We start from the raw sequence: 20,787 nt of genomic DNA on the forward strand, positions 1-20,787 counted from the left end.
CGTCTCCCTGTGTATCAGACTCCCTGTGTGTCGGTTTCCCTGTGTGTCGGTCTCCCTGTTTGTTGGTCTCCCTGGGTGTCGTTCTCCCAGTGTGTGGTTCACCCTGTGTGTCCGTCTCTCTGTGTGGCGGTCTCCCTGTGTGTCAGTCTCCCTGTGTGTCGGTCTCCCTGTGTGTCGGTCTCCCTGGGTGTCAGTCTCCCAGTGTGTCGGTCTCCCTGTGTGTCAATCTCCCTGTGTATCGTTCTCTCTGTGTGGCGGTCTCCCTGTGTGTCAGTCTCCCAGTGTGTCGGTCTCCCAGTGTGTCGGTCACCCTGTGTTTCGGTCTCCCTGAGTGTTAGTCTCCCTGTGCGTCGGTCTCCCTGTGTGTCTGTCTCACTGTGTGTCGGTCTCAATGTGTATCAGTCTCCCTGTGTGTCGGTCTCCCTGTGTGTCGGTCTCCTTGTGTATCAGTCTCCCTGTGTGTTAGTCTCCCTGTGTGTCTGTCTCCCTGTGTGTTGGTCTCCCTGTGTATCAGTCTCCCTGTGTGTCCGTCTCCCTGTGTATCAGACTCCCTGTGTGTCGGTTTCCCAATGTGTCGGTCTCCCTGTGTGACAGTCTCCCTGTGTGTCGGTCTCCCTGTGTGTCGGTCTCCCTGGGTGTCAGTCTCCCAGTGTGTCGGTCTCCCTGTGTGTCAATCTCCCTGTGTATCGGTCTCGCTGTGTGTCAGTCTCCCTGAGTGTTAGTCTCCCTGTGTGTCGGTCTCCCTGTGTGTCTGTCTCCCTGTGTGTCGGTCTGCCTGTGTATCAGTCTCCCTGTGTGTCGGTTTCCCTGTGTGTCGGTCTCCCTATGTATCAGTCTCCCTGTGTGTTAGTCTCCCTGTGTGTCTGTCTCCCTGTGTGTTGGTCTCCCTGTGTATCAGTCTCCCTGTGTGTCGGTCTCCCAGTGTGTTAGTCTCCCTGTGTATCAGTCTCCCTGTGTGTCCGTCTCCCTGTGTATCAGACTCCCTGTGTGTCGGTTTCCCAATGTGTCGGTCTCCCTGTGTGTCAGTCTCCCTGTGTGTCAGTCTCCCTGTGTGTCGGTCTCCCTGGATGTCAGTCTCCCAGTGTGTCGGTCTCCCTCTGTGTCAATCTCCCTGTGTATCGGTATCTCTGTGTGGCGGTCTCCCTGAGTGTTAGTCTCCCTGTGCATCGGTCTCCCTGTGTGTCTGTCTCACTGTGTGTCGGTGTCCCTATGTATCAGTCTCCCTGTGTGTTAGTCTCCCTGTGTGTCTGTCTCCCTGTGTGTTGGTCTCCATGTGTATCAGTCTCCCTGTGTGTCGGTCTCCCAGTGTATCAGTCTCCCTGTGTGTTGGTCTCCCTGTGTGTCAGTCTCCTTGTGTGTCGGTCTCCCTGCGTATCAGTCTCCCTTTGTGTCAGTCTCCCAGTGTGTTTGTCACCCTGTGTGTCAGTCTCCTTGTGTGTCGGTCTCCCTGTATGTCGGTCTCCCTGAGTGTTGGTCTCCCAGTTTGTCGGTTTCCCTATGTGTCGGTCTCCCTGTGTGTCGGTCTCCCTGTGTATTAGTCTCCCTGTGTATCAGTCTCCCTGTGTGTCCGTCTCCCTGTGTATCAGTCTCCCTGTGTGTCAGTCTCCCTGTGTGTCGGTCTCCCTGTGTATCAGTCCCCTGTGTTTCGATCTCCCAATGTGTCACTCTCCCTGTGTGTCGGTCTCCCTGTGTGTCAATCTCCCTGTGTATCGGTCTCTCTGTGTGGCGGTCTCCCTGTGTGTCAGTCTCCCAGTGTGTCGGTCTCCCAGTGTGTCGGTCTCCCTGTGTGTCGGTCTCCCTGAGTGTTAGTCTCCCTGTGTGTCGGTCTCCCTGTGTGTCTGTCTCCCTGTGTGTCGGTCTCCCTGTGTATCAGTCTTCCTGTGTGTCGGTCTCCCTGTGTGTCGGTCTCCCTGTGTATCAGTCCCCCTGTGTGTTAGTCTCCCTGTGTGTCTGTCTCCCTGTGTGTCGGTCTCCCTGTGTATCAGTCTTCCTGTGTGTCGGTCTCCCTGTGTGTCGGTCTCCCTGTGTATCAGTCCCCCTGTGTGTAAGTCTCCCTGTGTATCAGTCCCCCTGTGTGTTAGTCTCCCTGTGTATCAGTCTCCCTGTGTGTCCGTCTCCCTGTGTATCAGACTCCATGTGTGTCGGTTTCCCAATGTGTCGGTCTCCCTGTGTGTCAGTCTCCCTGTGTGTCGGTCTCCCTGTGTGTCGGTCTCCCTGGGTGTCAGTCTCCCAGTGTGTCGGTCTCCCTGTGTGTCAATCTCCCTGTGTATCGTTCTCTCTGTGTGGCGGTCTCCCTGTGTGTCAGTCTCCCAGTGTGTCGGTCTCCCAGTGTGTCGGTCACCCTGTGTTTCGGTCTCCCTGAGTGTTAGTCTCCCTGTGCGTCGGTCTCCCTGTATGTCTGTCTCACTGTGTGTCGGTCTCAATGTGTATCAGTCTCCCTGTGTGTCGGTCTCCCTGTGTGTCGGTCTCCCTGTGTATCAGTCTCCCTGTGTGTTAGTCTCCCTGTGTGTCTGTCTCCCTGTGTGTTGGTCTCCCTGTGTATCAGTCTCCCTGTGTGTCCGTCTCCCTGTGTATCAGACTCCCTGTGTGTCGGTTTCCCAATGTGTCGGTCTCCCTGTGTGACAGTCTCCCTGTGTGTCGGTCTCCCTGTGTGTCGGTCTCCCTGGGTGTCAGTCTCCCAGTGTGTCGGTCTCCCTGTGTGTCAATCTCCCTGTGTATCGGTCTCGCTGTGTGTCAGTCTCCCTGAGTGTTTGTCTCCCTGTGTGTCGGTCTCCCTGTGTGTCTGTCTCCCTGTGTGTCGGTCTGCCTGTGTATCAGTCTCCCTGTGTGTCAGTCTCCCTATGTGTCGGTGTCCCTGTGTATCAGCGTCCCTGTGTGTTAGTCTCCCTGTGTGTCAATCTCCTTGTGTGTTGGTCTCCCTGTGTATCAGTCTTCCTGTGTGTCGGTCTCCCAGTGTGTTAGTTTCCCTGTGTATCAGTCTCCCTGTGTGTCCGTCTCCCTGTGTATCAAACTCCCTGTGTGTCGGTTTCCCTGTGTGTCGGTCTCCCTATGTATCAGTCTCCCTGTGTGTTAGTCTCCCTGTGTGTCTGTCTCCCTGTGTGTTGGTCTCCCTGTGTATCAGTCTCCCTGTGTGTCGGTCTCCCAGTGTGTTAGTCTCCCTGTGTATCAGTCTCCCTGTGTGTCCGTCTCCCTGTGTATCAGACTCCCTGTGTGTCGGTTTCCCAATGTGTCGGTCTCCCTGTGTGTCAGTCTCCCTGTGTGTCAGTCTCCCTGTGTGTCGGTCTCCCTGGATGTCAGTCTCCCAGTGTGTCGGTCTCCCTGTGTGTCAATCTCCCTGTGTATCGGTATCTCTGTGTGGCGGTCTCCCTGAGTGTTAGTCTCCCTGTGCATCGGTCTCCCTGTGTGTCTGTCTCACTGTGTGTCGGTGTCCCTATGTATCAGTCTCCCTGTGTGTTAGTCTCCCTGTGTGTCTGTCTCCCTGTGTGTTGGTCTCCATGTGTATCAGTCTCCCTGTGTGTCGGTCTCCCAGTGTATCAGTCTCCCTGTGTGTTGGTCTCCCTGTGTGTCAGTCTCCTTGTGTGTCGGTCTCCCTGCGTATCAGTCTCCCTTTGTGTCAGTCTCCCAGTGTGTTTGTCTCCCTGTGTGTCAGTCTCCTTGTGTGTCGGTCTCCCTGTATGTGGGTCTCCCTGAGTGTTGGTCTCCCAGTTTGTCGGTTTCCCTATGTGTCGGTCTCCCTGTGTGTCGGTCTCCCTGTGTATTAGTCTCCCTGTGTATCAGTCTCCCTGTGTGTCCGTCTCCCTGTGTATCAGTCTCCCTGTGTGTCAGTCTCCCTGTGTGTCGGTCTCCCTGTGTATCAGTCCCCTGTGTTTCGATCTCCCAATGTGTCACTCTCCCTGTGTGTCGGTCTCCCTGTGTGTCAATCTCCCTGTGTATCGGTCTCTCTGTGTGGCGGTCTCCCTGTGTGTCAGTCTCCCAGTGTGTCGGTCTCCCAGTGTGTCGGTCTCCCTGTGTGTCGGTCTCCCTGAGTGTTAGTCTCCCTGTGTGTCGGTCTCCATGTGTGTCTGTCTCCCTGTGTGTTGGTCTCCCTGTGTATCAGTCTTCCTGTGTGTCGGTCTCCCTGTGTGTCGGTCTCCCTGTGTATCAGTCCCCCTGTGTGTTAGTCTCCCTGTGTGTCTGTCTCCCTGTGTGTCGGTCTCCCTGTGTATCAGTCTTCCTGTGTGTCGGTCTCCCTGTGTGTCGGTCTCCCTGTGTATCAGTCCCCCTGTGTGTTAGTCTCCCTGTGTATCAGTCCCCCTGTGTGTTAGTCTCCCTGTGTATCAGTCTCCCTGTGTGTCCGTCTCCCTGTGTATCAGACTCCATGTGTGTCGGTTTCCCAATGTGTCGGTCTCCCTGTGTGTCAGTCTCCCTGTGTGTCGGTCTCACTGTGTGTCGGTCTCCCTGGGTGTCAGTCTCCCAGTGTGTCGGTCTCCCTGTGTGTCAATCTCCCTGTGTATCGTTCTCTCTGTGTGGCGGTCTCCCTGTGTGTCAGTCTCCCAGTGTGTCGGTCTCCCAGTGTGTCGGTCACCCTGTGTTTCGATCTCCCTGAGTGTTAGTCTCCCTGTGCGTCGGTTTTCCGTGTGTGTGTTTCACTGTGTGTCGGTCTCAATGTGTATCAGTCTCCCTGTGTGTCGGTCTCCCTGTGTGTCGGTCTCCCTGTGTATCAGTCTCCCTGTGTGTTAGTCTCCCTGTGTGTCTGTCTCCCTGTGTGTTGGTCTCCCTGTGTATCAGTCTCCCTGTGTGTCCGTCTCCCTGTGTATCAGACTCCCTGTGTGTCGGTTTCCCAATGTGTCGGTCTCCCTGTGTGACAGGCTCCCTGTGTGTCGGTCTCCCTGTGTGTCGGTCTCCCTGGGTGTCAGTCTCCCAGTGTGTCGGTCTCCCTGTGTGTCAATCTCCCTGTGTATCGGTCTCGCTGTGTGTCAGTCTCCCTGAGTGTTAGTCTCCCTGTGTGTCGGTCTCCCTGTGTGTCTGTCTCCCTGTGTGTCGGTCTGCCTGTGTATCAGTCTCCCTGTGTGTCAGTCTCCCTATGTGTCGGTGTCCCTGTGTATCAGCCTCCCTGTGTGTTAGTCTCCCTGTGTGTCAATCTCCTTGTGTGTTGGTCTCCCTGTGTATCAGTCTTCCTGTGTGTCGGTCTCCCAGTGTGTTAGTTTCCCTGTGTATCAGTCTCCCTGTGTGTCCGTCTCCCTGTGTATCAAACTCCCTGTGTGTCGGTTTCCCTGTGTGTCGGTCTCCCTATGTATCAGTCTCCCTGTGTGTTAGTCTCCCTGTGTGTCTGTCTCCCTGTGTGTTGGTCTCCCTGTGTATCAGTCTCCCTGTGTGTCGGTCTCCCAGTGTGTTAGTCTCCCTGTGTATCAGTCTCCCTGTGTGTCCGTCTCCCTGTGTATCAGACTCCCTGTGTGTCGGTTTCCCAATGTGTCGGTCTCCCTGTGTGTCGGTCTCCCTGGATGTCAGTCTCCCAGTGTGTCGGTCTCCCTGTGTGTCAATCTCCCTGTGTATCGGTATCTCTGTGTGGCGGTCTCCCTGTGTGTCAGTCTCCCAGTGTGTCGGTCTCCCAGTGTGTCGGTCACCCTGTGTGTCGGTCTCCCTGAGTGTTAGTCTCCCTGTGCATCGGTCTCCCTGTGTGTCTGTCTCACTGTGTGTCGGTGTCCCTATGTATCAGTCTCCCTGTGTGTTAGTCTCCCTGTGTGTCTGTCTCCCTGTGTGTTGGTCTCCATGTGTATCAGTCTCCCTGTGTGTCGGTCTCCCAGTGTATCAGTCTCCCTGTGTGTTGGTCTCCCTGTGTGTCAGTCTCCTTGTGTGTCGGTCTCCCTGCGTATCAGTCTCCCTTTGTGTCAGTCTCCCAGTGTGTTTGTCTCCCTGTGTGTCAGTCTCCTTGTGTGTCGTGCTCCCTGTATGTCGGTCTCCCTGAGTGTTGGTCTCCCAGTTTGTCGGTTTCCCTATGTGTCGGTCTCCCTGTGTGTCGGTCTCCCTGTGTATTAGTCTCCCTGTGTATCAGTCTCCCTGTGTGTCCGTCTCCCTGTGTATCAGTCTCCCTGTGTGTCAGTCTCCCTGTGTGTCGGTCTCCCTGTGTATCAGTCCCCTGTGTTTCGATCTCCCAATGTGTCACTCTCCCTGTGTGTCGGTCTCCCTGTGTGTCAATCTCCCTGTGTATCGGTCTCTCTGTGTGGCGGTCTCCCTGTGTGTCAGTCTCCCAGTGTGTCGGTCTCCCAGTGTGTCGGTCTCCCTGTGTGTCGGTCTCCCTGAGTGTTAGTCTCCCTGTGTGTCGGTCTCCATGTGTGTCTGTCTCCCTGTGTGTCGGTCTCCCTGTGTATCAGTCTTCCTGTGTGTCGGTCTCCCTGTGTGTCGGTCTCCCTGTGTATCAGTCCCCCTGTGTGTTAGTCTCCCTGTGTGTCTGTCTCCCTGTGTGTCGGTCTCCCTGTGTATCAGTCTTCCTGTGTGTCGGTCTCCCTGTGTGTCGGTCTCCCTGTGTATCAGTCCCCCTGTGTGTTAGTCTCCCTGTGTATCAGTCCCCCTGTGTGTTAGTCTCCCTGTGTATCAGTCTCCCTGTGTATCAGTCCCCCTGTGTGTCGGTCTCCCTGTGTGTCGGTCGCCCTGTGTGTCAGTCTCCCTGTGTGTCGGTCTCCCTGTGTATCAGTCTCCCAATGTGTCGGTCTCCCTGTGTGTCAGTCTCCCTGTGTGTCGGTCTCACTGTGTGTCGGTCTCCCTGGGTGTCAGTCTCCCAGTGTGGCGGTCTCCCTGTGTGTCAGTCTCCCAGTGTGTCGGTCTCCCAGTGTGTCGGTCACCCTGTGTTTCGATCTCCCTGAGTGTTAGTCTCCCTGTGCGTCGGTTTTCCGTGTGTGTGTTTCACTGTGTGTCGGTCTCAATGTGTATCAGTCTCCCTGTGTGTCTGTCTCCCTGTGTGTCGGTCTCCCTGTGTATCAGTCTTCCTGTGTGTCGGTCTCCCTGTGTGTCGGTCTCCCTGTGTATCAGTCCCCCTGTGTGTTAGTCTCCCTGTGTGTCTGTCTCCCTGTGTGTTGGTCTCCCTGTGTATCAGTCTCCCTGTGTGTCGGTCTCCCAGTGTGTTAGTCTCCCTGTGTATCAGTCTCCCTGTGTGTCCGTCTCCCTGTGTATAAGCCTCCCTGTGTGTCGGTTTCCCAATGTATCGGTCTCCCTGTGTGTCAGTCTCCCTGTGTGTCGGTCTCCCTGTGTGTTGGTCTCCCTGGGTGTCAGTCTCCCAGTGTGTCGGTCTCCCTGTGTGTCAATCTCCCAGTGTGTCAATCTCCCAGTGTATCGGTCTCTCTGTGTGGCGGTCTCCCTGTCTGTCAGTCTCCCAGTGTGTCGGTCTCCCAGTGTGTCGGTCTCCCTGTGTGTCGGTCTCCCTGAGTGTTAGTCTCCCTGTGTGTCGGTCTCCCTGTGTGTCTGTCTCCCTGTGTGTCGGTCTGCCTGTGTATCAGTCTCCCTGTGTGTCGGTCTCCCTATGTGTCGGTGTCCCTGTGTATCAGCCTCCCTGTGTGTTAGTCTCCCTGTGTGTCAATCTCCTTGTGTGTTGGTCTCCCTGTGTATCAGTCTTCCTGTGTGTCGGTCTCCCAGTGTGTTAGTTTCCCTGTGTATCAGTCTCCCTGTGTGTCCGTCTCCCTGTGTATCAAACTCCCTGTGTGTCGGTTTCCCAATGTGTCGGTCTCCCTGTGTGTCAGTCTCCCTGTGTGTCGGTCTCCCTCTGTGTCGGTCTCCCAGTGTATCAGTCTTCCTGTGTGTTGGTCTCCCTGTGTGTCAGTCTCCTTGTGTGTCGGTCTCCCTGCGTATCAGTCTCCCTTTGTGTCAGTCTCCCAGTGTGTCGGTCTCCCTGTGTGTCTGTCTCCCTGTGTGTTGGTCTCCCTGTGTGTCGGTCTCCCAGTGTATCAGTCTCCCTGTGTGTCGGTTTCCCTGTGTGTCGGTCTCCCTGTGTATCAGTCCCCCTGTGTGTCGGTCTCCCTGTGTGTCGGTCGCCCTGTGTGTCAGTCTCCCTGTGTGTCGGTCTCCCTGTGTATCAGTCCCCTGTGTTTCGATCTCCCAATGTGTCACTCTCCCTGTGTGTCTGTCTCCCTGTGTGTTGGTCTCCCTGTGTATCAGTCTCCCTGTGTGTCCGTCTCCCAGTGTGTTAGTCTCCCTGTGTATCAGTCTCCCTGTGTGTCCGTCTCCCTGTGTATCAGACTCCCTGTGTGTCGGTTTCCCAATGTGTCGGTCTCCCTGTGTGTCAGTCTCCCTGTGTGTCAGTCTCCCTGTGTGTCGGTCTCCCTGGATGTCAGTCTCCCAGTGTGTCGGTCTCCCTGTGTGTCAATCTCCCTGTGTATCGGTATCTCTGTGTGGCGGTCTCCCTGTGTGTCAGTCTCCCAGTGTGTCGGTCTCCCAGTGTGTCGGTCACCCTGTGTGTCGTTCTCCCTGAGTGTTAGTCTCCCTGTGCATCGGTCTCCCTGTGTGTCTGTCTCACTGTGTGTCGGTGTCCCTATGTATCAGTCTCCCTGTGTGTTAGTCTCCCTGTGTGTCTGTCTCCCTGTGTGTTGGTCTCCATGTGTATCAGTCTCCCTGTGTGTCGGTCTCCCAGTGTATCAGTCTCCCTGTGTGTTGGTCTCCCTGTGTGTCAGTCTCCTTGTGTGTCGGTCTCCCTGCGTATCAGTCTCCCTTTGTGTCAGTCTCCCAGTGTGTTTGTCTCCCTGTGTGTCAGTCTCCTTGTGTGTCGGTCTCCCTGTATGTGGGTCTCCCTGAGTGTTGGTCTCCCAGTTTGTCGGTTTCCCTATGTGTCGGTCTCCCTGTGTGTCGGTCTCCCTGTGTATTAGTCTCCCTGTGTATCAGTCTCCCTGTGTGGCGGTCTCCCTGTGTATCAGTCTCCCTGTGTGTCAGTCTCCCTGTGTGTCGGTCTCCCTGTGTATCAGTCCCCTGTGTTTCGATCTCCCAATGTGTCACTCTCCCTGTGTGTCGGTCTCCCTGTGTGTCAATCTCCCTGTGTATCGGTCTCTCTGTGTGGCGGTCTCCCTGTGTGTCAGTCTCCCAGTGTGTCGGTCTCCCAGTGTTTCGGTCTCCCTGTGTGTCGGTCTCCCTGAGTGTTAGTCTCCCTGTGTGTCGGTCTCCCTGTGTGTCTGTCTCCCTGTGTGTCGTTTTCCCTGTGTATCAGTCTTCCTGTGTGTCGGTCTCCCTGTGTGTCGGTCTCCCTGTGTATCAGTCCCCCTGTGTGTTAGTCTCCCTGTGTGTCGGTCTCCCTGTGTGTTGGTCTCCCTGTGTATCAGTCTCCCTGTGTGTCGGTCTCCCAGTGTGTTAGTCTCCCTGTGTATCAGTCTCCCTGTGTGTGCGTCTCCCTGTGTATAAGCCTCCCTGTGTGTCGGTTTCCCAATGTGTCGGTCTCCCTGTGTGTCAGTCTCCCTGTGTGTCGGTCTCCCTGTGTGTTGGTCTCCCTGGGTGTCAGTCTCCCAGTGTGTCGGTCTCCCTGTGTGTCAATCTCCCAGTGTGTCAATCTCCCAGTGTATCGGTCTCTCTGTGTGGCGGTCTCCCTGTCTGTCAGTCTCCCAGTGTGTCGGTCTCCCAGTGTGTCAGTCTCCCTGTGTGTCGGTCTCCCTGTGTATCAGTCCCCTGTGTTTCGATCTCCCAATGTGTCACTCTCCCTGTGTGTCGGTCTCCCTGTGTGTCAGTCTCCCTGGGTGTCAGTCTCCCAGTGTGTTAGTTTCCCTGTGTATCAGTCTCCCTGTGTGTCCGTCTCCCTGTGTATCAAACTCCCTGTGTGTCCGTCTCCCTGTGTATCAAACTCCCTGTGTGTCGGTCTCCCTGTGTATCAGTCTCCCAGTGTGTTAGTCTCCCTGTGTGTCTGTCTCCCTGTGTGTTGGTCTCCCTGTGTATCAGTCTCCCTGTGTGTCAGTCTCCCAGTGTGTTAGTCTCCCTGTGTATCAGTCTCCCTGTGTGTCCGTCTCCCTGTGTATCAGACTCTCTGTGTGTCGGTTTCCCAATGTGTCGGTCTCCCTGTGTGTCAGTCTCCCTGTGTGTCAGTCTCCCTGTGTGTCGGAATCCCTGGATGTCAGTCTCCCAGTGTGTCGGTCTCCCTGTGTGTCAATCTCCCTGTGTATCGGTCTCTCTGTGTGGCGGTCTCCCTGTCTGTCAGTCTCCCAGTGTGTCGGTCTCCCAGTGTGTCGGTCTCCCTGTGTGTCGGTCTCCCTGTGTATCAGTCTCCCTGTGTGTTAGTCTCCCTGTGTGTCTGTCTCCCTGTGTGTTGGTCTCCATGTGTATCAGTCTCCCTGTGTGTCGGTCTCCCTGTGTGTTAGTTTCCCTGTGTATCAGTCTCCCTGTGTGTCCGTCTCCCTGTGTATCAGACTCCCTGTGTGTCGGTTACCCTGTGTGTCGGTCTCCCTGTGTATCAGTCCCCCTGTGTGTCGGTCCCCCTGTGTGTCGGTCTCCCTGTGTGTCGGTCGCCCTGTGTGTCAGTCTCCCTGTGTGTCGGTCTCCCTGTGTGTCGGTCTCCCTGGGTGTCGTTCTCCCAGTGTGTCGGTCTCCCTGTGTGTCAATCTCCCTGTGTATCGGTCTCTCTGTGTGTCTGTCTCCCTGTGTGTCGGTCTCCCTTTGTGTCGGTCTCCCTGTGTATCGGTTTCCCTGTGTGTCAGTCTCCCTGTGTAACAGTCTCCCTGTGTGTCGGTCTCCCTTTGTGTCGGTCTCACTGTGTATCAGTTTCCCTGTGTGTCAGTCTCCCTGTGTTGCAGTCTCCCTGCGTGTTGGTCTCCCTGTTTATCAGTCTCCCTGTGTGTCGGGCTCCCTGTGTGTCTGTCTCCCTGTGTTGCAGTCTCCCTGTGTGTCGGTCTCCCTGTGTGTCGGTCTCACTGTGTATCAGTCTCCCTTTGTGTCCGTCTCCCTGTGTGTCGGTCTCCCTGTGTATCAGTCTCCCTGTGTTTTAGTCTCCCTGTGTGTCAGTCTCCCTGTGTTGCAGTCTCCCTGTGTGTTGGTCTCCCTGTGTGTCAGTCTCCCTGTATGTCGGTCTCCCTGAGTGTCGGTCTCCCAGTGTGTCGGTTTCCCTTTGTGTCGGTCTCCCTGTGTATCGGTCTCCCTGTGTGTTAGTCTCCCTGTGTATCAGTCTCCCTGTGTGTCCGTCTCCCTGTGTATCAGTCTCCCTGTGTGTCGATCTCCCTGTGTGTCGGTCTCCCTGTGTATCGGTCCCCTGTGTTTCGGTCTCCCAATGTGTCGGTCTCCCTGTGTGTCAGTCTCCCAGTGTGTCGATCTCCCAGTATGTCGGTCTCCCTGTGTGTCGGTCTCCCTGAGTGTTAGTCTCCCTGTGTGTCGGTCTCCCTGTGTGTCTGTCTCCCTGTGTGTCGGTCTCCCTGTGTATCAGTCTTCCTGTGTGTCGGTCTCCCTGTGTGTCGGTCTCCCTGTGTATCATTCTCCCTGTGTGTTAGTCTCCCTGTGTGTCTGTCTCCCAGTGTGGTGGTCTCCCTGTGTATCAGTCTCCCTGTGTGTCGGTCTCCCAGTGTGTTAGTCTCCCTGTGTATCAGTCTCCCTGTGTGTCCGTCTCCCTGTGTATCAGACTCCCTGTGTGTCGGTTTCCCAATGTGTCGGTCTCCCTGTGTGTCAGTCTCCCTGTGTGTCGGTCTCCCTGTGTGTCGGTCTCCCTGGGTGTCAGTCTCCCAGTGTGTCGGTCTCCCTGTGTGTCAATCTCCCTGTGTATCGGTCTCCCAGTGTGTCGGTCACCCTGTGTGTCGGTCTCCCTGAGTGTTAGTCTCCCTGTGTGTCGGTCTCCCTGTGTGTCTTTCTCCCTGTGTGTCGGTCTCCCTGTGTATCAGTCTCCCTGTGTGTCGGTCTCCCTGTGCGTCTGTCTCCCTGTGTGTTGGTCTCCCTGTGTATCAGTCTCCCTGTGTGCCAGTCTCCCAGTGTGTTAGTTTCCCTGTGTATCAGTCTCCCAGTGTGTCCGTCTCCCTGTGTATCAGACTCCATGTGTGTCGGTCTCCCTGTGTGTCGGTCTCCCTGGGTGTTGTTCTCCCAGTGTGTCATTCACCCTGTGTGTCCGTCACCCTGTGTATCGGTCTCTCTGTGTGGCAGTCTCCCTGTGTGTCAGTCTCCCAGTGTGTTGGTCTTCCTGTGTGTCGGTGTCCCTGTGTATCAGTCTCCATATGTGTCGGTCTCCCTGTTTGTCAGTCTCCCTGTGTATCTGTCTCCCAGTGTGTCAGTCTCCCTGTGTGTCTGTCTTCCTGTGTGTCGGTCTCCCTGTGTATCAGTCTCCCTGTGTGTCGGTCTCCCTGTGTGTCGGTCTCCCTGTGTATCAGTCTCCCTGTGTGTTAGTCTCCCTGTGTGTCGGTCTCCCAGTGTATCCGTCTCCCTGTGTGTTGGTCTCCCTGTGTGTCAGTCTCCTTGTGTGTCGGTCTCCCTGCGTATCAGTCTCCCTTTGTGTCAGTCTCCCAGTGTGTTAGTCTCCCTGTGAGTAAGTCTCCTTGTGTGTCGGTCTCCCTGTATGTCGGTCTCCCTGAGTGTCGGTCTCCCAGTGTGTAGGTTTCCCTATGTGTCGGTCTCCCTGTGTGTCGGTCTCCCTGTGTGTTAGTCTCCCTGTGTATCAGTCTCCCTGTGTGTCCGTCTCCCTGTGTATCAGTCTCCCTGTGTGTCGGTCGCCCTGTGTGTCGGTCTCCCTGTGTATCAGTCCCCTGTGTTTCGGTCTACCAATGTGTCGGTCTCCCTGAGTGTCAGTCTCCCTGTGTGTCGGTCTCCCTGGGTGTCAATCTCCCTGTGTATCGGTCTCCCTGTGTATCGGTCTCTCTGTGTGGCGGTCTCCCTGTGTGTCAGTCTCCCAGTGTGTCGGTCTCCCAGTGTGTCGGTCTCCCTGTGTGTCGGTCTCCCTGAGTGTTAGTCTCCCTGTGTCTCGGTCTCCCTGTGTGTCTGTCTCCCTGTGTGTCGGTCTCCCAGTGTATCCGTCTCCCTGTGTGTTGGTCTCCCTGTGTGTCAGTCTCCTTGTGTGTCGGTCTCCCTGCGTATCAGTCTCCCTTTGTGTCAGTCTCCCAGTGTGTTAGTCTCCCTGTGTGTAAGTCTCCTTGTGTGTCGGTCTCCCTGTATGTCGGTCTCCCTGAGTGTCGGTCTCCCAGTGTGTAGGTTTCCCTATGTGTCGGTCTCCCTGTGTGTCGGTCTCCCTGTGTGTTAGTCTCCCTGTGTATCAGTCTCCCTGTGTGTCCGTCTCCCTGTGTATCAGTCTCCCTGTGTGTCGGTCGCCCTGTGTGTCGGTCTCCCTGTGTATCAGTCCCCTGTGTTTCGGTCTACCAATGTGTCGGTCTCCCTGAGTGTCAGTCTCCCTGTGTGTCGGTCTCCCTGTGTGTCAATCTCCCTGTGTATCCGACTCCCTGTGTATCGGTCTCTCTGTGTGGCGGTCTCCCTGTGTGTCAGTCTCCCAGTGTGTCGGTCTCCCAGTGTGTCGGTCTCCCTGTGTGTCGGTCTCCCTGAGTGTTAGTCTCCCTGTGTGTCGGTCTCCCTGTGTGTCTGTCTCCCTGTGTGTCGGTCTCCCTGTGTATCAGTCTCCCTGTGTGTCGGTCTCCCTGTGTGTCGGTCTCCCTGTGTGTTGGTCTCCCTGTGTGTCGGTCTCCCAGTGTGTTAGTCTCCCTGTGTATCAGTCTCCTTGTGTGTCCGTCTCCCTGTGTATCAGTCTCCCTGTGTGTCGGTATCCCAATGTGTCGGTCTCCCTGGATGTCAGTCTCCCAGTGTGTCGGTCTCCCTGTGTGTCAATCTCCCTGTGTATCGGTCTCTCTGTGTGGCGGTCTCCCTGTGTGTCAGTCTCCCAGTGTGTCGGTCTCCCAGTGTGTCGGTCACCCTGTGTGTCGGTCTCCCTGAGTGTTAGTCTCCCTGTGCATCGATCTCCCTGTGTGTCTGTCTCACTGTGTGTCAGTGTCCCTGTGTATCAGTCTCCCTGTGTGTTAGTCTCCCTGTGTGTCTGTCTCCCTGTGTGTTGGTCTCCCTGTGTATCAGTCTCCCTGTGTGTCGGTCTCCCAGTGTGTCGGTCTCCCAGTGTGTCGGTCTCCCTGTGTGTCTGTGTCCCTGTGTGTCGGTCTCCCTGTGTGTGTCGGTCTCCCAGTGTATCAGTCTCCCTGTGTGTTGGTCTCCCTGTGTGTCAGTCTCCTTGTGTGTCGGTCTCCCTGCGTATCAGCCTCTCTTTGTGTCAGTCTCCCAGTGTGTTAGTCTCCCTGTGAGTCAGTCTCCTTGTGTGTCGGTCTCCCTGTATGTCGGTCTCCCTGAGTGTCGGTCTCCCAGTGTGTAGGTTTCCCTATGTGTCGGTCTCCCTGTGTGTCGGTCTCCCTGTGTGTTAGTCTCCCTGTGTATCAGTCTCCCTGTGTGTCCGTCTCCCTGTGTATCAGTCTCCCTGTGTGTCGGTCGCCGTGTGTGTCGGTCTCCCTGTGTATCAGTCCCCTGTGTTTCGGTCTACCAATGTGTCGGTCTCCCTGAGTGTCAGTCTCCCTGTGTGTCGGTCTCCCTGGGTGTCAGTCTCCCAGTGTGTCGGTCTCCCTGTGTGTCAATCTCCCTGTGTATCGGTCTCCCTGTGTATCGGTCTCTCTGTGTGGCGGTCTCCCTGTGTGTCAGTCTCCCAGTGTGTCGGTCTCCCAGTGTGTCGGTCTCCCTGTGTGTCGGTCTCCCTGAGTGTTAGTCTCCCTGTGTGTCGGTCTCCCTGTGTGTCTGTCTCCCTGTGTGTCGGTCTCCCTGTGTATCAGTCTCCCTGTGTGTCGGTCTCCCTGTGTGTCGGTCTCCCTGTGTATCAGTCTCCCTGTGTGTCGGTCTCCCAGTGTGTTAGTCTCCCTGTGTATCAGTCTCCTTGTGTGTCCGTCTCCCTGTGTATCAGTCTCCCTGTGTGTCGGTATCCCAATGTGTCGGTCTCCCTGGATGTCAGTCTCCCAGTGTGTCGGTCTCCCTGTGTGTCAATCTCCCTGTGTATCGGTCTCTCTGTGTGGCGGTCACCCTGTGTGTCAGTCTCCCAGTGTGTCGGTCTCCCAGTGTGTCGGTCACCCTGTGTGTCGGTCTCCCTGAGTGTTAGTCTCCCTGTGCATCGATCTCCCTGTGTGTCTGTCTCACTGTGTGTCGGTGTCCCTGTGTATCAGTCTCCCTGTGTGTTAGTCTCCCTGTCTGTCTGTCTCCCTGTGTGTTGGTCTCCCTGTGTATCAGTCTCCCTGTGTGTCGGTCTCCCAGTGTGTCGGTCTCCCAGTGTGTCGGTCTCCCTGTGTGTCTGTCTCCCTGTGTGTCGGTCTCCCTGTGTGTCGGTCTCCCAGTGTATCAGTCTCCCTGTGTGTTGGTCTCCCTGTGTGTCAGTCTCCTTGTGTGTCGGTCTCCCTGCGTATCAGTCTCCCTTTGTGTCAGTCTCCCAGTGTGTTAGTCTCCCTGTGTGTCAGTCTCCTTGTGTGTCGGTCTCCCTGTATGTCGGTCTCCCTGAGTGTTGGTCTCCCAGTTTGTCGGTTTCCCTATGTGTCGGTCTCCCTGTGTGTCGGTCTCCCTGTGTGTTAGTCTCCCTGTGTATCAGTCTCCCTGTGTGTCCGTCTCCCTGTGTATCAGTCTCCCTGTGTGTCAGACTCCCTGTGTGTCGGTCTCCCTGTGTATCAGTCCCCTGTGTTTCGATCTCCCAATGTGTCACTCTCCCTGTGTGTCGGTCTCCCTGTGTGTTCGTCTCCCTGGGTGTCAGTCTCCCAGTGTGTCGGTCTCCCTGTGTGTCAATCTCCCTGTGTATCGGTCTCTCTGTGTGGCGGTCTCCCTGTGTGTCAGTCTCCCAGTGTGTCGGTCTCCCAGTGTGTCGGTCTCCCTGTGTGTCGGTCTCCCTGAGTGTTAGTCTCCCTGTGTGTCGGTCTCCCTGTGTGTCTGTCTCCCTGTGTGTCGGTCTCCCTGTGTATCAGTCTTCCTGTGTGTCGGTCTCCCTGTGTGTCGGTCTCCCTGTGTATCAGTCCCCCTGTGTGTTAGTCTCCCTGTGTGTCTGTCTCGCTGTGTGTTGGTCTCCCTGTGTATCAGTCTCCCTGTGTGTCGGTCTCCCAGTGTGTTAGTCTCCCTGTGTATCAGTCTCCCTGTGTGTCCGTCTCCCTGTGTATAAGCCTCCCTGTGTGTCTGTTTCCCAATGTGTCGGTCTCCCTGTGTGTCAGTCTCCCTGTGTGTCGGTCTCCCTGTGTGTTGGTCTCCCAATGTGTCAGTCTCGCAGTGTGTCGGTCTCCCTGTGTGTCAGTCTCCCAGTGTGTCAATCTCCCAGTGTATCGGTCTCTCTGTGTGGCGGTCTCCCTGAGTGTTAGTCTCCCTGTGTGTCGGTCTCCCTGTGTGTCTGTCTCCCTGTGTGTCGGTCTGCCTGTGTATCAGTCTCCCTGTGTGTCGTTCTCCCTATGTGTCGGTGTCCCTGTGTATAAGCCTCCCTGTGTGTTAGTCTCCCTGTGTGTCAATCTCCTTGTGTGTTGGTCTCCCTGTGTATCAGTCTTCCTGTGTGTCGGTCTCCCAGTGTGTTAGTTTCCCTGTGTATCAGTCTCCCTGTGTGTCCGTCTCCCTGTGTATCAAACTCCCTGTGTGTCGGTTTCCCTGTGTGTCGGTCTCCCTGTGTATCAGTCTCCCTGTGTGTTAGTCTCCCTGTGTGTCTGTCTCCCTGTGTGTTGGTCTCCCTGTGTATCAGTCTCCCTGTGTGTCAGTCTCCCAGTGTGTTAGTCTCCCTGTGTATCAGTCTCCCTGTGTGTCCGTCTCCCTGTGTATCAGACTCCCTGTGTGTCGGTTTCCCAATGTGTCGGTCTCCCTGTGTGTCAGTCTCCCTGTGTGTCAGTCTCCCTGTGTGTCGGTCTCCCTGGATGTCAGTCTCCCAGTGTGTCGGTCTCCCTGTGTGTCAATCTCCCTGTGTATCGGTCTCTCTGTGTGGCGGTCTCCCTGTGTGCCAGTCTCCCAGTGTGTCGGTCTCCCAGTGTGTCGGTCACCCTGTGTGTCGGTCTCCCTGAGTGTTAGTCTCCCTGTGAATCGGTCTCCCTGTGTGTCTGTCTCACTGTGTGTCGGTGTCCCTGTGTATCAGTCTCCCTGTGTGTTAGTCTCCCTGTGTGTCTGTCTCCCTGTGTGTTGGTCTCCCTGTGTATCAGTCTCCCTGTGTGTCGGTCTCCCAGTGTGTCGGTCTCCCTGTGTGTCTGTCTCCCTGTGTGTCGGTCTCCCTGTGTGTCGGTCTCCCAGTGTATCAGTCTCCCTGTGTGTTGGTCTCCCTGTGTGTCAGTCTCCTTGTGTGTCGGTCTCCCTGCGTATCAGTCTCCCTTTGTGTCAGTCTCCCAGTGTGTTAGTCTCCCTGTGTGTCAGTCTCCTTGTGTGTCGGTCTCCCTGTATTTCGGTCTCCCTGAGTGTTGGTCTCCCAGTTTGTCGGTTTCCCTATGTGTCGGTCTCCCTGTGTGTCGGTCTCTCTGTGTGTTAGTCTCCCTGTGTATCAGTCTCCCTGTGTGTCCGTCTCCCTGTGTATCAGTCTCCCTGTGTGTCGGTCTCCCTGTGTGTCGGTCTCCCTGTGTATCAGTCCCCTGTGTTTCGATCTCCCAATGTGTCGGTCTCCCTGTGTGTCACTCTCCCTGTGTGTCGGTCTCCCTGTGTGTCGGTCTCCCTGGGTGTCAGTCTCCCAGTGTGTCGGTCTCCCTGTGTGTCAATCTCCCTGTGTATCGGTCTCTCTGTGTGGCGGTCTCCCTGTGTGTCAGTCTCCCAGTGTGTCGGTCTCCCAGTGTGTCGGTCTCCCTGTGTGTCGGTCTACCTGAGTGTTAGTCTCCCTGTGTGTCGGTCTACCTGTGTGTCTGTCTCCCTGTGTGTCGGTCTCCCTGTGTATCAGTCTTCCTGTGTGTCGGTCTCCCTGTGTGTCGGTCTCCCTGTGTATCAGTCCCCCTGTGTGTTAGTCTCCCTGTGTGTCTGTCTCCCTGTGTGTTGGTCTCCCTGTGTATCAGTCTCCCTGTGTGTCGGTCTCCCAGTGTGTTAGTCTCCCTGTGTATCAGTCTCCCTGTGTGTCCGTCTCCCTGTGTATAAGCCTCCCTGTGTGTCGGTTTCCCAATGTGTCGGTCTCCCTGTGTGTCAGTCTCCCTGTGTGTCGGTCTCCCTGTGTGTTGGTCTCCCTGGGTGTCAGTCTCCCAGTGTGTCGGTCTCCCTGTGTGTCAATCTCCCAGTGTGTCAATCTCCCAGTGTATCGGTCTCTCTGTGTGGCGGTCTCCCTGTGTGTCAGTCTCCCAGTGTGTCGGTCTCCCAGTGTGTCGGTCTCCCTGTGTGTCGGTCTCCCTGAGTGTTAGTCTCCCTGTGTGTCGGTCTCCCTGTGTGTCTGTCTCCCTGTGTGTCGGTCTCCCTGTGTATCAGTCTCCCTGTGTGTCGGTCTCCCTGTGTGTCGGTGTCCCTGTGTATCAGTCTCCCTGTGTGTTAGTCTCCCTGTGTGTCTGTCTCCCTGTGTGTTGGTCTCCATGTGTATCAGTCTCCCTGTGTGTCGGTCTCCCAGTGTGTTAGTTTCCCTGTGTATCAGTCTCCCTGTGTGTCCGTCTCCCTGTGTATCAGACTCCCTGTGTGTCGGTTACCCTGTGTGTCGGTCTCCCTGTGTATCAGTCCCCCTGTGTGTCGGTCCCCCTGTGTCTCGGTCTCCCTGTGTGTCGGTCGCCCTGTGTGTCAGTCTCCCTGTGTGTCGGTCTCCCTGTGTGTCGGTCTCCCTGGGTGTCGTTCTCCCAGTGTGTCGGTCTCCCTGTGTGTCAATCTCCCTGTGTATCGGTCTCTCTGTGTGTCTGTCTCCCTGTGTGTCGGTCTCCCTTTGTGTCGGTATCCCTGTGTATCGGTTTCCCTGTGTGTCAGTCTCCCTGTGTAACAGTCTCCCTGTCTGTCGGTCTCCCTTTGTGTCGGTCTCACTGTGTATCAGTTTCCCTGTGTGTCAGTCTCCCTGTGTTGCAGTCTCCCTGTGTGTTGGTCTCCCTGTGTATCAGTCTCCCTGTGTGTCCGTCTCCCTGTGTATAAGCCTCCCTGTGTGTCGGTTTCCCAATGTGTCGGTCTCCCTGTGTGTCAGTCTCCCTGTGTGTCGGTCTCCCTGTGTGTTGGTCTCCCTGGGTGTCAGTCTCCCAGTGTGTCGGTCTCCCTGTGTGTCAATCTCCCAGTGTGTCAATCTCCCAGTGTATCGGTCTCTCTGTGTGGCGGTCTCCCTGTGTGTCAGTCTCCCAGTGTGTCGGTCTCCCAGTGTGTCGGTCTCCCTGTGTGTCGGTCTCCCTGAGTGTTAGTCTCCCTGTGTGTCGGTCTCCCTGTGTGTCTGTCTCCCTGTGTGTCGGTCTCCCTGTGTATCATTCTCCCTGTGTGTCGGTCTCCCTGTGTGTCGGTGTCCCTGTGTATCAGTCTCCCTGTGTGTTAGTCTCCCTGTGTGTCTGTCTCCCTGTGTGTTGGTCTCCATGTGTATCAGTCTCCCTGTGTGTCGGTCTCCCAGTGTGTTAGTTTCCCTGTGTATCACTCTCCCTGTGTGTCCGTCTCCCTGTGTATCAGACTCCCTGTGTGTCGGTTACCCTGTGTGTCGGTCTCCCTGTGTATCAGTCCCCCTGTGTGTCGGTCCCCCTGTGTCTCGGTCTCCCTGTGTGTCGGTCGCCCTGTGTGTCAGTCTCCCTGTGTGTCGGTCTCCCTGTGTGTCGGTCTCCCTGGGTGTCGTTCTCCCAGTGTGTCGGTCTCCCTGTGTGTCAATCTCCCTGTGTATCGGTCTCTCTGTGTGTCTGTCTCCCTGTGTGTCGGTCTCCCTTTGTGTCGGTATCCCTGTGTATCGGTTTCCCTGTGTGTCAGTCTCCCTGTGTAACAGTCTCCCTGTGTGTCGGTCTCCCTTTGTGTCGGTCTCACTGTGTATCAGTTTCCCTGTGTGTCAGTCTCCCTGTGTTGCAGTCTCCCTGTGTGTTGGTCTCCCTGTGTATCAGTCTCCCTGTGTGTCGGGCTCCCTGTGTGTCTGTCTCCCTGTGTTGCAGTCTCCCTGTGTGTCGGTCTCCCTGTGTGTCGGTCTCACTGTGTATCAGTCTCCCTTTGTGTCCGTCTCCCTGTGTGTCGGTCTCCCTGTGTATCAGTCTCCCTGTGTTTTAGTCTCCCTGTGTGTCAGTCTCCCTGTGTTGCAGTCTCCCTGTGTGTTGGTCTCCCTGTGTGTCGGTCTCCCTGTGTGTCAGTCTCCCTGTATGTCGGTCTCCCTGAGTGTCGGTCTCCCAGTGTGTCGGTTTCCCTTTGTGTCGGTCTCCCTGTGTGTCGGTCTCCCTGTGTGTTAGTCTCCCTGTGTGTCCGTCTCCCTGTGTATCAGTCTCCCTGTGTGTCGATCTCCCTGTGTGTCGGTCTCCCTGTGTATCAGTCCCCTGTGTTTCGGTCTCCCAATGTGTCGGTCTCCCTGTGTGTCAGTCTCCCAGTGTGTCGGTCTCCCAGTATGTCGGTCTCCCTGTGTGTCGGTCTCCCTGTGTATCAGTCTCCCTGTGTGTCGGTCTCCCTGTGTGTCGGTCTCCCTGTGTATCAGTCTGTCTGTGTGTCGGTCTCCCTGTGTGTCGGTCTCCCTGTGTATCAGTCTCCCTGTGTGCTAGTCTCCCTGTGTGTCTGTCTCCCAGTGTGTTGGTCTCCCTGTGTATCAGTCTCCCTGTGTGTCGGTCTCCCAGTGTGTTAGTCTCTGTGTGTATCTGTCTCCCTGTGTGTCCGTCTCCCTGAGTATCAGACTCCCTGTGTGTCAATTTCCCAATGTGTCGGTCTCCCTGGGTGTCAGTCTCCCAGTGTGTCGGTCACCCTGTGTGTCGGTCTCCCTGAGTGTTAGTCTCCCTGTGTGTCGGTCTCCCTGTGTGTCTGTCTCCCTGTGTGTCGGTTTCCCTGTGTATC

This window comes from Chiloscyllium plagiosum, unplaced genomic scaffold (genome assembly GCF_037043375.1).
Source record: "Chiloscyllium plagiosum isolate Xiang-an unplaced genomic scaffold, Cpla_swu_hap1 HiC_scaffold_36, whole genome shotgun sequence".
Classification (NCBI taxonomy): Eukaryota; Metazoa; Chordata; class Chondrichthyes; order Orectolobiformes; family Hemiscylliidae; genus Chiloscyllium; species Chiloscyllium plagiosum.